Genomic DNA, 14,456 nt, shown 5'->3' with positions numbered 1-14,456 from the left:
ACAGTTAATAATGTTCAGGAGGATGCACTGATTTGAACACCTGCAGTCCCTCCATCTTCCAAGACCTCTCCCATCTTCTCTTCCTTAAGAACCTTTATTAGAAAGATGGATTCCTCATCATCTGGCAATGTTTATTTTATGTTCTTTCCTTTTTTTTTAAATTGTCATTATTTTTATTGTCATTGTCATTTTTGTCTCCTTTTTTCATGATCCCCCTGTCTGCTTTGTCCACCTTTATCTTTCTGTATAATGCATAATGTCAACATATGTCTATGTTATGTGCTTAGATAATGCTGTTATGCTCATCTCACCTCAATAAAGCACAAAAAACAAAAAAAATCAGTTTTTCCATGGATGTTTTCTAGGAAGCTCCCAGTTCTTCTCCTGTGGGTGTTGTCCCTGCTGCAGTGGATCAGTGTCGCCCCCTGCTGACGCTCCTGACCACATCACAACAACACAACACACACAGGGGAAACACACACATGTTCTTCTGACAAGCGGCGGACTGGAGATCGATATTATCATTAATGTTTTAACTCTTTATGGTTCAGTAGTAGAAATAAACAGCAGTAAAAACACCAGTCTGTCTACTCAGATTACAGAAGTCACCTCCCCTCCCCCACTTCCTCTTTTTACTTTTTACTTTCACTTTCACCACGCGGTTGTGTGGCAGTTTATTTCCCCGTGTGAAGGTAAGGTGAACAGTCTGAATGTTTTCCTCGTTAACACCTGTCGTTACCTGAGTTCTCTGCCCTTCAACGTGTCGTTGTGTTGTCGTTGTGTTGTTGTTGTGTTGTTATAATGTGACTGTAGCTGAGTCAGAGCTGTAGCTGTAAAGTCTGGACCGACAGAACCGGGGGCCTGTTGTTCGAAACCTAGATAAGGGATTAAGCCGGGATATGTTGGTTATCCTGTCTGAATTTAGCCTCAACTCGGTTGATCGAAAGCAGGGGCGGATTGGCCAGAGGGAGTACCGGGAGTTTTAGGCGGCCGTTTTTTTAAATGTATATATTTATTTAACTCGGCCCAGGGAGAGAGACACGCATGGCTCGGCCCACAGTGCTCAGCTGCAGACACAGCAGAGAGGCTACAGAGGCCCAGGAGTCCCACCCACGCATGTTCTAGACCCCCCCTCGTCCAATCCCTTTTAATGATGAGGAGTCATAGAGAGAGAGAGAGAGAGAGAGAGAGAGAGAGAGAGAGAGAGAGAGAGAGAGAGAGAGAGCGCACCAGCGCACGAAAACGGAAAAGAAAAGTAAAAAAAAAAAAGCGAGAAGGGCGAGAAGCAGCGATGCTGCAGCTTCAGCAGCAGGTCCTTCACGTGTTACCAGTGCCCTTATGGTGCAGGAGGAGGCTGAAATAAGTGTTGAGGAAGACTCTCCACCATGTGAAGGAGGTAGTGATACCGTGTTAAGCAGGTATGTGCTTTCCAGAATGGTGTGGATAAACATTCATTAAAATACTGTAAATGGTCCAGAACGGTTGCTATGAACTTTACTTGACATAATAACTAGCTATAGCTAATAACTCTGATGGTGTGGTGTGTTAGTTATCTAAAGTATTGGAAAACAATATATTCATATACTATCCTGATTAATTGATTAGTTGCTTTTATTAAAGTGCCCTCACTCAAATTTGGTCATGAAGGACATTGAGCTAACAACTTAACGTTAATGTATGCTTTCCATATTTTTTTCAGTCAGTCTTTATGGTTTATTGTCCTTTCAACAGTTTTACATTCTACAGTTAAAATGAATAAATCACTGAACAGTCTGAATGTTTTCCTCGTTAACACCTGTCGTTACCTGAGTTCTCTGCCCTTCAACGTGTCGTTGTGTTGTTGTTGTGTTGTTGTTGTGTTGTTATAATGTGACTGTAGCTGAGTCAGAGCTGTAGCTGTAAAGTCTGGACCGACAGAACCGTGTCCTCCATGTTGTGTGGATGTTGTGGGTAGAACCGTGTCCTCCATGTTGTGTGGATGTTGTGGGTAGAACCGTGTCCTCCATGTTGTGTGGATGTTGTGGGTAGAACCGTGTCCTCCATGTTGTGTGGATGTTGTGGGTAGAAGCTGGAATAAGAGCAGAAGCAGAGTCAGTGGATGGGTTAGTGGATTTGTTCAATACTATGGTGTTAATAGTTAAAATAAATTAGAAGCAATGTGGTTGAATTATGTGTGTTTTATTGAATTTAGTAACACTCTTTGTCCCCAGAGGACAGAAGAGCACAAAACATAACATTATCACACAAGTTGTGTTTCATCTTTTTATTCAACTTCAGACCAACCTGTTAACACTAATTTCACACCTCATTTATATGAAATAATACCTATTTTCTGAGTTTCACAAAACAGGAAATGACTCCACCTGGTTTGACGGCTAAAAAGCACACAACATAACATTATCACACACATTTGTGTTATAAAACAAATCAACATTCATTTCCAAAACATTGAACATTTAACAGCATCAGCACATTCAGAACCAACGTTTCAGCATCAGTCTTCATTCAGAACCAGTCTGCATGTGTCCTCTGATGCTGCAGTGAGACTGTGTTGTGTGCAGATGTGTGCGTTGACTTTTGGCCCATTTTGTCTGTTTTGACATCAGTCTGGTGAGGGAAGAACGCAGAATAACCCTTTAGAGTGGTGGGGCAGGATCTGGGGGAGGGGCAACTGGGGGAGGGGCAGCTAGATGAGGGGCAGCTGGGTGAGGGGCAGCTGGGTGAGGGGCAGCTGGGTGAGGGGCAGCTGGGTGAGGGGCAGCTAGGGGAGGGGCAGCTAGGTGAGGGGCAGCTAGGTGAGGGGCAGCTAGGGGAGGGGCAGCTAGGTGAGGGGCAGCTAGGTGAGGGGCAGCTAGGTGAGGGGCAGCTAGGTGAGGGGCAGCTAGGTGAGGGGCAGCTGGGGCAGCTAGGTGAGGGGCAGCTGGGTGAGGGGCAGCTAGGTGAGGGGCAGCTGGATGAGGGGCAGCTAGGTGAGGGGCAGCTGGGTGAGGGACAGCTAGGTGAGGGGCAGCTGGGTGAGGGGCAGCTAGGTGAGGGGCAACTGGGTGAGGGGCAGCTAGGTGAGGGGCAGCTGGATGAGGGGCAGCTGGGTGAGGGGCAGCTGGATGAGGGGCAGCTGGGTGAGGGGCAGCTAGGTGAGGGGCAACTGGATGAGGGGCAGCTAGGTGAGGGGCAGCTGGGTGAGGGGCAACTGGGTGAGGGGCAACTGGGTGAGGGGCAGCTGGGGCAGCTAGGTGAGGGGCAACTGGGTGAGGGGCAGCTAGGTGAGGGGCAGCTGGGTGAGGGGCAACTGGGTGAGGGGCAACTGGGTGAGGGGCAGCTAGGTGAGGGGCAGCTAGGTGAGGGGCAGCTGGGTGAGGGGCAGCTAGGTGAGGGGCAGCTGGGGCAGCTAGGTGAGGGGCAACTGGGTGAGGGGCAGCTAGGTGAGGGGCAGCTGGATGAGGGGCAGCTGGGTGAGGGGCAGCTAGGTGAGGGGCAGCTGGGTGAGGGGCAGCTGGGTGAGGGGCAGCTGGGTGAGGGGCAGCTGGGTGAGGGGCAGCTAGGTGAGGGGCAGCTGGATGAGGGGCAGCTAGGTGAGGGGCAACTGGGTGAGGGGCAGCTGGGTGAGGGGCAGCTAGGTGAGGGGCAGCTAGGTGAGGGGCAGCTGGATGAGGGGCAGCTGGGTGAGGGGCAGCTGGGTGAGGGGCAACTGGGTGAGGGGCAGCTGGGTGAGGGGCAGCTGGGTGAGGGGCAACTGGGTGAGGGGCAGCTGGGTGAGGGGCAGCTGGGTGAGGGGCAACTGGGTGAGGGGCAGCTGGGTGAGGGGCAACTGGGTGAGGGGCAACTGGGTGAGGGGCAGCTGGGTGAGGGGCAGCTGGGTGAGGGGCAACTGGATGAGGGGCAGCTGGGTGAGGGGCAACTGGGTGAGGGGCAGCTGGGTGAGGGGCAGCTGGGTGAGGGGCAGCTAGGTGAGGGGCAGCTGGGGCAGCTAGGTGAGGGGCAACTGGGTGAGGGGCAGCTAGGTGAGGGGCAGCTGGATGAGGGGCAGCTGGGTGAGGGGCAGCTAGGTGAGGGGCAGCTGGGTGAGGGGCAGCTGGGTGAGGGGCAGCTGGGTGAGGGGCAGCTGGGTGAGGGGCAGCTAGGTGAGGGGCAGCTGGGTGAGGGGCAGCTGGGGCAGCTGGGTGAGGGGCAGCTAGGTGAGGGGCAGCTAGGTGAGGGGCAGCTAGGTGAGGGGCAGCTGGGGCAGCTAGGTGAGGGGCAACTGGGTGAGGGGCAGCTAGGTGAGGGGCAGCTGGATGAGGGGCAGCTAGGTGAGGGGCAGCTAGGTGAGGGGCAGCTGGGTGAGGGGCAGCTAGGTGAGGGGCAGCTGGATGAGGGGCAGCTAGGTGAGGGGCAGCTGGATGAGGGGCAGCTAGGTGAGGGGCAGCTAGGTGAGGGGCAGCTGGATGAGGGGCAGCTAGGTGAGGGGCAGCTGGGTGAGGGGCAGCTGGATGAGGGGCAGCTAGGTGAGGGGCAGCTGGGTGAGGGGCAGCTAGGTGAGGGGCAGCTGGATGAGGGGCAGCTAGGTGAGGGGCAGCTGGATGAGGGGCAGCTAGGTGAGGGGCAGCTGGATGAGGGGCAGCTAGGTGAGGGGCAGCTAGATGAGGGGCAGCTGGGTGAGGGGCAGCTGGGTGAGGGGCAGCTAGGTGAGGGGCAACAAGGTGAGGGGCAGCTGGGTGAGGGGCAGCTAGGTGAGGGGCAGCTGGGTGAGGGGCAGCTGGGTGAGGGGCAACTGGATGAGGGGCAACTGGATGAGGGGCAGCTGGATGAGGGGCAGCTGGGTGAGGGGCAGCTGGGTGAGGGGCAGCTAGGTGAGGGGCAACTGGATGAGGGGCAGCTAGGTGAGGGGCGGCTAGGTGAGGGGCAACTGGATGAGGGGCAGCTAGGTGAGGGGCAGCTAGGTGAGGGGCAGCTGGGTGAGGGGCAGCTGGGTGAGGGGCAGCTAGGTGAGGGGCAGCTAGGTGAGGGGCAGCTGGGTGAGGGGCAACTGGAGGAGGGGCAGCTAGGTGAGGGGCAGCTGGGTGAGGGGCAGCTAGGTGAGGGGCAGCTGGGTGAGGGGCAGCTAGGTGAGGGGCAACTGGAGGAGGGGCAGCTAGGTGAGGGGCAGCTGGAGGAGGGGCAGCTGGGTGAGGGGCAGCTGGAGGAGGGGCAGCTGGGTGAGGGGCAGCTGGGTGAGGGGCAGCTAGGTGAGGGGCAGCTAGGTGAGGGGCAGCTGGAGGAGGGGCAGCTAGGTGAGGGGCAGCTAGGTGAGGGGCAGCTGGGTGAGGGGCAGCTAGGTGAGGGGCAGCTGGAGGAGGGGCAGCTAGGTGAGGGGCAGCTAGGTGAGGGGCAGCTGGGTGAGGGGCAGCTGGGTGAGGGGCAGCTGGATGAGGGGCAGCTAGGTGAGGGGCAGCTAGGTGAGGGGCAGCTGGATGAGGGGCAGCTAGGTGAGGGGCAGCTGGAGGAGGGGCAGCTAGGTGAGGGGCAGCTAGGTGAGGGGCAGCTGGAGGAGGGGCAGCTAGGTGAGGGGCAGCTAGGTGAGGGGCAGCTGGGTGAGGGGCAGCTGGGTGAGGGGCAGCTGGATGAGGGGCAGCTAGGTGAGGGGCAGCTAGGTGAGGGGCAGCTAGGTGAGGGGCAGCTGGGTGAGGGGCAGCTGGGTGAGGGGCAGCTAGGTGAGGGGCAGCTGGATGAGGGGCAGCTGGATGAGGGGCAGCTAGGTGAGGGGCAGCTGGATGAGGGGCAGCTGAGTGAGGGGCAGCTGGGTGAGGGGCAGCTGGGTGAGGGGCAGCTGGATGAGGGGCAGCTAGGTGAGGGGCAGCTGGATGAGGGGCAGCTGAGTGAGGGGCAGCTGGATGAGGGGCAGCTAGGTGAGGGGCAGCTGGATGAGGGGCAGCTAGGTGAGGGGCAGCTGGATGAGGGGCAGCTGAGTGAGGGGCAGCTGGATGAGGGGCAGCTGGATGAGGGGCAGCTAGGTGAGGGGCAGCTGGATGAGGGGCAGCTAGGTGAGGGGCAGCTGGATGAGGGGCAGCTGAGTGAGGGGCAGCTGGATGAGGGGCAGCTGGATGAGGGGCAGCTAGGTGAGGGGCAGCTGGATGAGGGGCAGCTAGGTGAGGGGCAGCTGGATGAGGGGCAGCTAGGTGAGGGGCAGCTGGATGAGGGGCAGCTGAGTGAGGGGCAGCTGGGTGAGGGGCAGCTGGATGAGGGGCAGCTAGGTGAGGGGCAGCTGGATGAGGGGCAGCTAGGTGAGGGGCAGCTGGGTGAGGGGCAGCTGGATGAGGGGCAGCTAGGTGAGGGGCAGTTATTATTATTAAATTTATTCAGATTTTCTGTTTTGTGAAACTCAAAAAATAGTTATAATTTAATATAAATGAGGTATTAATTACAAAAAAAGTGTGAAATTAGTATTAATAGGTTGGTCTGAAGTTGAATAAGAAGATGAAACATACATTTGTGTGATAATGTTATGTTTTGTGCTTTTTAGCCGTCAAACCCGTTGAGGTCATTTTGACCCCAGAAGACAATAGATGTTAATATTTAAGAAGAAAGAGAAAACTCCTGATGTTCGTTGTTGTGATAGTGGAGCTGTGAGGTGAAATAAGTGGAGGCCCAGTTGTTGTGTGTGTAGCTTGTTTGGTCCAGTGGTTTTCTACAGGGACGCTGTCCACACAGAGACTGTGTCACATCAACTCAGTGGATCTCAGTCCTTGTGTGTGTCAGTGGATGGAAACAGTGGTCCATGGATCATGTTGCTGGGCTGCAGCTTCATGACGCCATCTAGTGGACTGATAGTACAATTTATTCATTTATTTATTTTTTCAAATTACAAACATTTAAGGCACATTTGTGACACAAAAATTGAAAATGTTGAATCAGCTAGCAAGCCAATGAAAAGAAAAAGAAAGGAGAACAACAACGTGAGGCTCTAATTCAAGGAGGGTAAACAAACCAATAAAGAAAAGAGTCTCTGGGCATTTTTGTTTGTCATGTAGTATAAGGACTTTTTGTATATTTTGAGTTCATTCTTCCATCCGTTGATGTCGGCTTCACCTTGAGGTATTTTCATCTGTGAATGAAATGTTTTCCAAGCGTAATCGAGTTGTTCACTAAGAAGTCTAAGTTTTTTTTCCTTTAATTGCACTCAAACTTTAATCGACATTCAATTTAACGAGTGCAAAATAATTTGTTTAATAACCAGCTTTGAAACAATATCCAAAATTGTATAACATGTTCACATTCAAAGAAAATATGTTCCACCGTTTCAATGTCACTCTCGCAAAAACCACACAAATTATTATCCCAATTAAGTCTTACATGTAAGAAGTGGTTCGATGGATAAATATCATTTAGTATTTTAAATGTGACCTCTTTTGCTTCATGAGGGATTGGATAAGATAAATATTGTTTCCTTATCTTTCTTGCCTCCTCAACACTGTAATCTCTTAGAACATATTTCTTTTTAGTTGGTAAGGGTAGTATTGTACAGTCAAAATATTTCTAATAAACTTATTGGAAAATAATTTACTACCAAACTGACTCCATCCACACGTAATGATCTCATTTCCGGAACATTTGAATGCATCACCAGTTGTTGAGTCATTGTTTGATTATTTTATTTTCCTTAGTTGAGCACTGAAAGTTATATTTAACACAAAAGTTCTCATGAGTTAGGTAATATCCTTGATCATCCAATAGATGTGAAACAGCCCAGACTGAGAGTAGAAGTAGAGCAGCTGATGGCAGCTTCCTCTTCCTCACTGCTGTGTGACTGCATTCAGCTGACACTGATATGAAGCAGAGGAGAAGAGCCAATCAGTGGAGGAGCAGCTGGAGACATGATGGACATGTGAGCTGCTGTGCAGATGAATGATGTGTGTTTCCTCTGCAGGTGAAGCTACAAAGTGTGTGTGAGCTGATGTGGATGTGAGCTCAGCAGCATGGATCAGTGTGAGGACAGAGAGGAGGGAGCCCCTCCCTCTAAAACCAAGAGCCAGACCACAGGTCAAAGGTCAGAGTTTAAAACAGTCAGAAAGACTTTTCTCTCTAAAAGTCAGTTGTTAAAAGACTGAAGATATTTCTCATCAGTTTTTCTCCAACATGCACATTTATCAGTTGTGTTGTTGTTTCAGGATCCAGCAGCAGAGACCAGACTCTCCTGAACCCAGCTGTCTGTCTTTAAAGAGCAACCACTCAAAGGGCATTATCGTTAACTTTAAAGGAGGACGTGGATCAGCTGATCAGATGTAAGAGACAAAACTACATTTCAAAGGTTTTGAGTTTCTGTTGAACGTTCTTCCTGTGGAGTCACATTTCAATGATTCTCATTAAAAGCTGAGTTATAACTCAGACACACGTTAAAGGGCAATTCCAGGCCAATTCAACTCTGGGGTGTATGTTCCTATCATTTTAGGTCTAAAAGAAGGAATCTGAAGGTTTTCAGTTTAATGTCTCCTGTTTTGCGGTAGTTGTGTCTGTCCCCGCATCGCCACGGCAGCGATGAATGGGAGCGGATGTAAGTTCTGCTGCTTAGGCTGTTTCCATCCCTCAAAGCCACAGACAGCGTCAGATGGAGACTCAAACATGCACCCAGAAGTTTATTTACTTCAACAAGCCGACATGTTTGTAAAACTAGATCTAATTCAAAGTCTCCCAGAGTCTCGTGCGAGACCCAAGTTGCCGTGCTGGTGTGTTCAGGTGCAGTTGGAAAGCTACCGTTTGTGTCATAAACACAGGAATATCAACTTTTGGCTTGCATCAAGTAAAAAAAACTTCTCTGCACATGTTTGTGTAGCCACCTGACGCTGTCTGTGGAAAAAAATGTACACTTGAAGCAAGTCAAGAGTTGATATTCCTGTGTTTATGACCAGTGCTTTAAGTGGGAAAAAATAAGTGCCGGTACTCCCCTTTTCAGCTGTTGGCTGGTAAATTAGGCGTCATCATTAAGTGACAGGCTATTGTACATTCAAATATGATGCTGATTAAAAAACAAAAATCCAATTGAACTTTCCAGAAAGATTTTTAAGAAGTATTTTCTTGTTAAAATCCATCTGTGAATATGACGACAAATGAATCAGTATTTATTTGAAGTTTACCCACTTCATAAAGTGTCTCTATCCTGTCCTAATTGCTGTCCTAAATTATTGCCAACATGAGTTTATTCACTACTGTTACGGAACAGCAACGTTTTCAACAGTAAAGTCACAATAAACTCAATATCTAGAAACAAATTCAAACTTTCACTAAAATCAAGCTGAATGAATGGTTCCTCCAGATTCACTACATCCTGGCAGCCTAATGTTACACAGGGGTTTGGAGCTGGTTTGTCTCAGCTAGAAGTTTTTGTGATTTGTGGCCAGATAAACAGCCTGTCAGCTGTCATTGTTCTAACAAGCTGACTGCAACAGCTTTCATTTTACTGTGCTCTTGTCAAGAGTAGTGTTAGCTAAACAAGCATTTTAGAAAATATGACTCATATTTAAGCATGTTGAATACAGTAAGTGGTAGGCTACCACTGGGAAGTCATGTCAATGGCTTTACACTTAAGGCACTGTTTATGACACAAACGGTAGCTTCGACTGCACCTGAACACACCGCGCACGGCAACTGGGTCTCGCGCGAGACTCTGGGAGACTTTGAATTAGATGTAGTTTTACAAACATGTCGGCTTGCTTGAAGTAAATAAACTTCTCTGTGCATGTTTGAGTCGCCATCTGATGCTGTCTGTGGAAAAAAATTGCGGCTTTGAGGGATGGAAACAGCCTAAGCAGCGGAACTTGCATCCGCTCCCATTCATTGCTGCCATGGCGATGCAGGGACAGGCACAACTACCACAAAACAGGAGCAATTAACCTGAAAATCTTCAGATTCCTTCTTTTAGACCTAAAATGATAGGAAAATACACCCCCGAGTTGAATTCGCCTGGAATTGTCCTTAAAGTGAATGACTGACACAGGGCTGTAAACTAACTTTTTGGCTCACCTGCCAAGGGGACCGGTAGATGAAAAAATCTACCGGCCAAGGACATTTTTTACCGGCCAAATAATAAGTTGCCTCTTTTCGTTACATATACATAAGTTTCAGCACTTTTCATTGAGATAACAGTATTTCATAGCAATACATGCTTAGAAAAGAAGCCAAAGCCAAATAAATTGTAATCTTATTGAATAATCAAAACATTCCATATTGGGAAACCTTAACATTGCAAAACTAACAAACGAAACACTCCTTTTATTCTATTCTGTATTCTGTTACTCAGAGATGTTCACAAGTCTTTTTTTGCAAGTCAAGTCTCAAGTCTTTGTGGGGTGAGACTTCATCAAGTCTCAAGTCTTTGGTCAGGAGTTCAAGTCAAGTCTCAAGTCTCTAAAAAATAAAAGTCTCCTGTCTCTTCTGGTTAATGACCCTTCTATCATCTGCTGCTATCCGGTCTACTAAGAATACTGCACAGCTATATCTAAGAGATTCAAAGCATTTACTGTATTATTATCACTCCTTTATTAGCATACAGTACCTATTGATTAGTTGTTTATGATCACTTTAAATAGGCTATTGCAATGCAATATGAAGAAAACACACAATGAAAGCTTTCCTTTAAAGAAAAACTGTAGCTATTCTGAGTCAAGAAAGAATCAAGGCTGCTCTGCCCCTCTGCATGTTTCTGAGAGAAGAACTGCTGTTATTATTATTTTTTAATTAGCTCAGTCAACTCGTGGGAGTGTGTCGACCCGTGCAGACATCCATACGGGCCTTCAGTCATATTTCGCAGCAAAAAAAAAAACAACAACTTATCCTACAGTAGCCTGATATGTGCCAGACCAGTTATGCAGCAGCTAGTCCCCGTGAAGGAGGGCCAGACAACAAATGTTGTGCCTCACCTGCGGACGGTGCGGCTATTAAAAAAAAAACGCTACTAAATATAACAGCTGCTTTTTGTTCAGACGCTCCCTTTAGATTTTTGTTTGGGCATTTTAACTTTCCTTCTCAACTCACCTTCTCTGACATTCTTGATTTAACAACACGTTCATGAATCTGATGTAGAGTTTGCATGTTCTCCCCGTGCATGTGTGGGTTCTCTCCAGCTTCCTCCCACAGACCAAAGACATGCAGGTGAACTGGTGACTCTAAATCACCCATAGGTGTGAATGTGTGTGTGTATATGTTGGCCCTGTGATAGACTGGTGAGCTGTCCAGGGTGAACCCCGCCTCCTGCCCAAAGTCAGCTGAGAAAGGCTCCAGCTCACCCTCCACCCTAGTGAGGATGAGCTGGATAGAAGATGAATGAACTTAAAGAGATATTGGTGAATGAGGCCCATTGTTACCAAATGTAGGAAAAGGAACTCATTCACATTTGTAACCCTTAAAATAACCCTAAAACTGTTAAACATGAGTTGTGTTGTTGTTTCAGGATCCAGCAGCAGAGACCAGACTCTCCTGAACCCAGCTGTCTGTCTTTAAAGAGCGACCACTCAAAGGGAGCGATCATTAACTTTAAAGGAGGTCGTGGATCAGCTGATCAGATGTAAGCTGTAACTGACAGTCAGACTCAGGTTATTGTAGAAAAGAACCAGTTTGTACGACGTGTTGTTGGACCAGGTCTGAAACCAAAGTGTCTCTGTCTGTTGTGAACGTCCTCAGGGGACATATAAAGTCCATCTTGTATTATCTCTCTGTCCTGATGTTGACTTGACACTGATTCCTCCACAGAGTGGACCAGGAGAGCTCAGAGGTTCCCAGTGGTCAGTCTGCCCAGCAGCATCAAACACACCTGGACTCCATATTTATGGTGAGGACATGTCCAACAGCTGCTGTCACATCTGTTGTGTTCACCATCATCTCCATGCTGCACTTTGACACCAGTGGATTGTCAGTCTGTCCAACATGGATCTGATGTTTGGCTCCATGGTTTTAGTTTGATGCTGTCACTCATAGAGTTTATGTTCCAGCTGCTGGAGGAGAACATGGTCATTTTTGTCAAGAACGAGCTGAAGAAGATCCACAAGGCTCTGAGTCCAGATTACCCAGAATGCTCAGGGAGTCAGAGGGAGGATGAGGAGGTGTTGGACGGTGAGGATGAAGAGCAGAGGAGGAGCAGCAGAGAGGCATTAGTGAAGATCACAGTGAACTTCCTGAGGAGGATGAAGCAGGAGGAGCTGGCTGAGCGTCTGCAGAGCAGTAAGAGGATTTCTCTAAAGATTCAACATGACGGACAAATGAGACGTTCACTGACATCAACACACGGAGGGAAACATGTTCATATAGTCGTTGTTTAGAGGAATTAAAATGTTATATTTCTTGTTGTTACGGACCTCAAATGAATGGCTCACAAGGCCCGAAACACATCAAAGAAAAGAATCGAAAACAACTGTTGCCACCAAATAATAACAAATGTTTATTGGTTTAAACAAACAAATACTTAAGAAAGCAACAAACCAAAAGGGTTGGAGGTTCCCAGCCAAAACAAACAAAAGAGAGGGGAACACTGAGCCAGCCATCGGCCGTCGTACTCAGTGTTCACCCCCGAAACTAAAGCTACCTAACCGATCACTAAACCTAAATAAAAGTAAAGGGAAACCGAAAACCAGGACTACCGGGAACCTCCAAACCAAAGTCAAAATAACAAAGGCTCAAAGGACTTCAGGCATGGGGGAACCGGAGTCTCAGATTGCGTTTACACGTGCCCGGCTATTTTCATAAACGGACATTTCACCCTCTCCGTTTATAAAAAACACTGCGTGCACACCAGTCCGTTTTCAGAAAACGTTTTGTTTACACTAACCCGTGTTTATATGCCGTCAAGAGCATGCCAAACCTGTAGGTGTCAGAATCCCGCACATGATCCTGCATAGCAACCTGATAGCAACAGCAACAACAACAACGTCACTTGCCCTCCTTGTGTGTAAAGTTTTAATATTTTTTCATGCGAGAAAGTAACTGTTTAGATGCCAAATATACGGCCAGTTTATCCAAATGACGGCTGTTTAGAAGTTTGCTCCGATGTTTCTCGGAGAGGTGAAGCTTTTTTTTTTTTCAGAGAAGTGAAGCTGAGAGGTTTACCACTGGCTGGTTAAATTATTTTTAGGAGATAAATGTTGGTCTCATTGATGAAATCTAACAATTGTGGCAGTAGCAGTTTGTTTGAATGAAAAGTGAAGCTTCATGTGTGTGGACAGAAGAGCAGCTCAGCCTCGGGAAATCACCCCATTTAACGTTACATCAATAAGTAAATGTTTTACAATGAACACATCAGTCTGCATTAAATTTTATCATTATTATTATTTATTTATTTTATTAAGTTATGTAATATGGTTACGGTTAGACGTCAGGGTCTGACGTCGGCTACCCAAATCTCAGTTTTTCTCTGTTTACATGCAAACGTGAAAACGGAGTTTTCCAAAATCTCCACCCTGGCCGGAGTTTTTAAAAAGCATCGTTTTCAGGGGTGTTTTCTCCGTTTGCGTGTAAACGGAGGGTGCAAACGATGGTTAATGTCTCCGTTTTTAAAAATAACTGGGTACGTATAAACGGGGCCTCAATCTCCTCACCAGGTCACCTGCAGGGAAGAATAGGGAGAGAAAGAAAAGCTTGCACAGCCTCCTTAAGTCAGCTCCAGCTGACAAGATGATGAGTCTCACCTGAGGACTGACTGTGCGGAGGGAGAGAGAGAAAGGTGGAGAGAGGCACAAGGAACACGCCCACGCCCGCCCACACACACACACACACACACACACAGGGCCCCACCTCCTGGCCACACGTAACACTTGTGTTTTCATTCAGAATATTTTGCTCCTGTTTCAGTTTGTGGACGTAAACTCAAATCTGCCCTGAAGAAGAAGTTCCAGTGTGTGTTTGAGGGCATCGCTAAAGCAGGACACCCAACTCTTCTGAACCAGATCTACACAGAGCTCTACATCACAGAGGGAGGGGCTGGAGGGGTCAATGAGGAACATGAGGTCAGACAGATTGAAACAGCGTCCAGGAAACCAGACAGACCAGAAACAACCATCAGACAAGAAGACATCTTTAAAGCCCCACCTGGAAGAGACCGACCAATCAGAACAGTGATGACAAAGGGAGTGGCTGGCATTGGAAAAACAGTCTTAACACAGAAGTTCACTCTGGACTGGGCTGAAGACAAAGCCCATAAGGACATACACTTCACATTTCCCTTCACCTTCAGAGAGCTGAATGGGCTGAAAGAGAGAAAGTTCAGCTTGGTGGAACTTGTTCATCACTTCTTCCCTGAAACCAAAGAAGCAGGAATCTGCAGCTTTGATCAGTTCCAGGTGGTCTTCATCTTTGACGGTCTGGACGAGTGTCGACTTCCTCTGGACTTCCACAACACTGAGATCCTGACTGATGTGACAGAGTCTACCTCAGTCAACGTGCTGCTGACCAACCTCATCAGGGGGAACCTGCTTCCCTCTGCTCGCCTCTGGATAACCACACGACCTGCAGCAGCCAAT

The 14,456-nt window shown here is 48.5% G+C and overlaps 1 protein-coding gene across 1 annotated transcript in view; it reads left to right on the top strand.

Annotated features, from left to right (window-relative positions):
• Positions 1-14,456, top strand: part of LOC146965667 (NLR family CARD domain-containing protein 3-like) — a 54,621-nt gene that overhangs the window by 28,919 nt on the left and 11,246 nt on the right. The gene's annotated exons all lie outside the window — the stretch shown is intronic.

The sequence above is a fragment of the Trachurus japonicus genome, chromosome 21 (assembly GCF_045865225.1).
Source record: "Trachurus japonicus isolate A0001 chromosome 21, Traja_1.0".
Lineage (NCBI taxonomy): Eukaryota > Metazoa > Chordata > Actinopteri > Carangiformes > Carangidae > Trachurus > Trachurus japonicus.
This window is presented reverse-complemented; position numbering and strand designations above follow the sequence as displayed.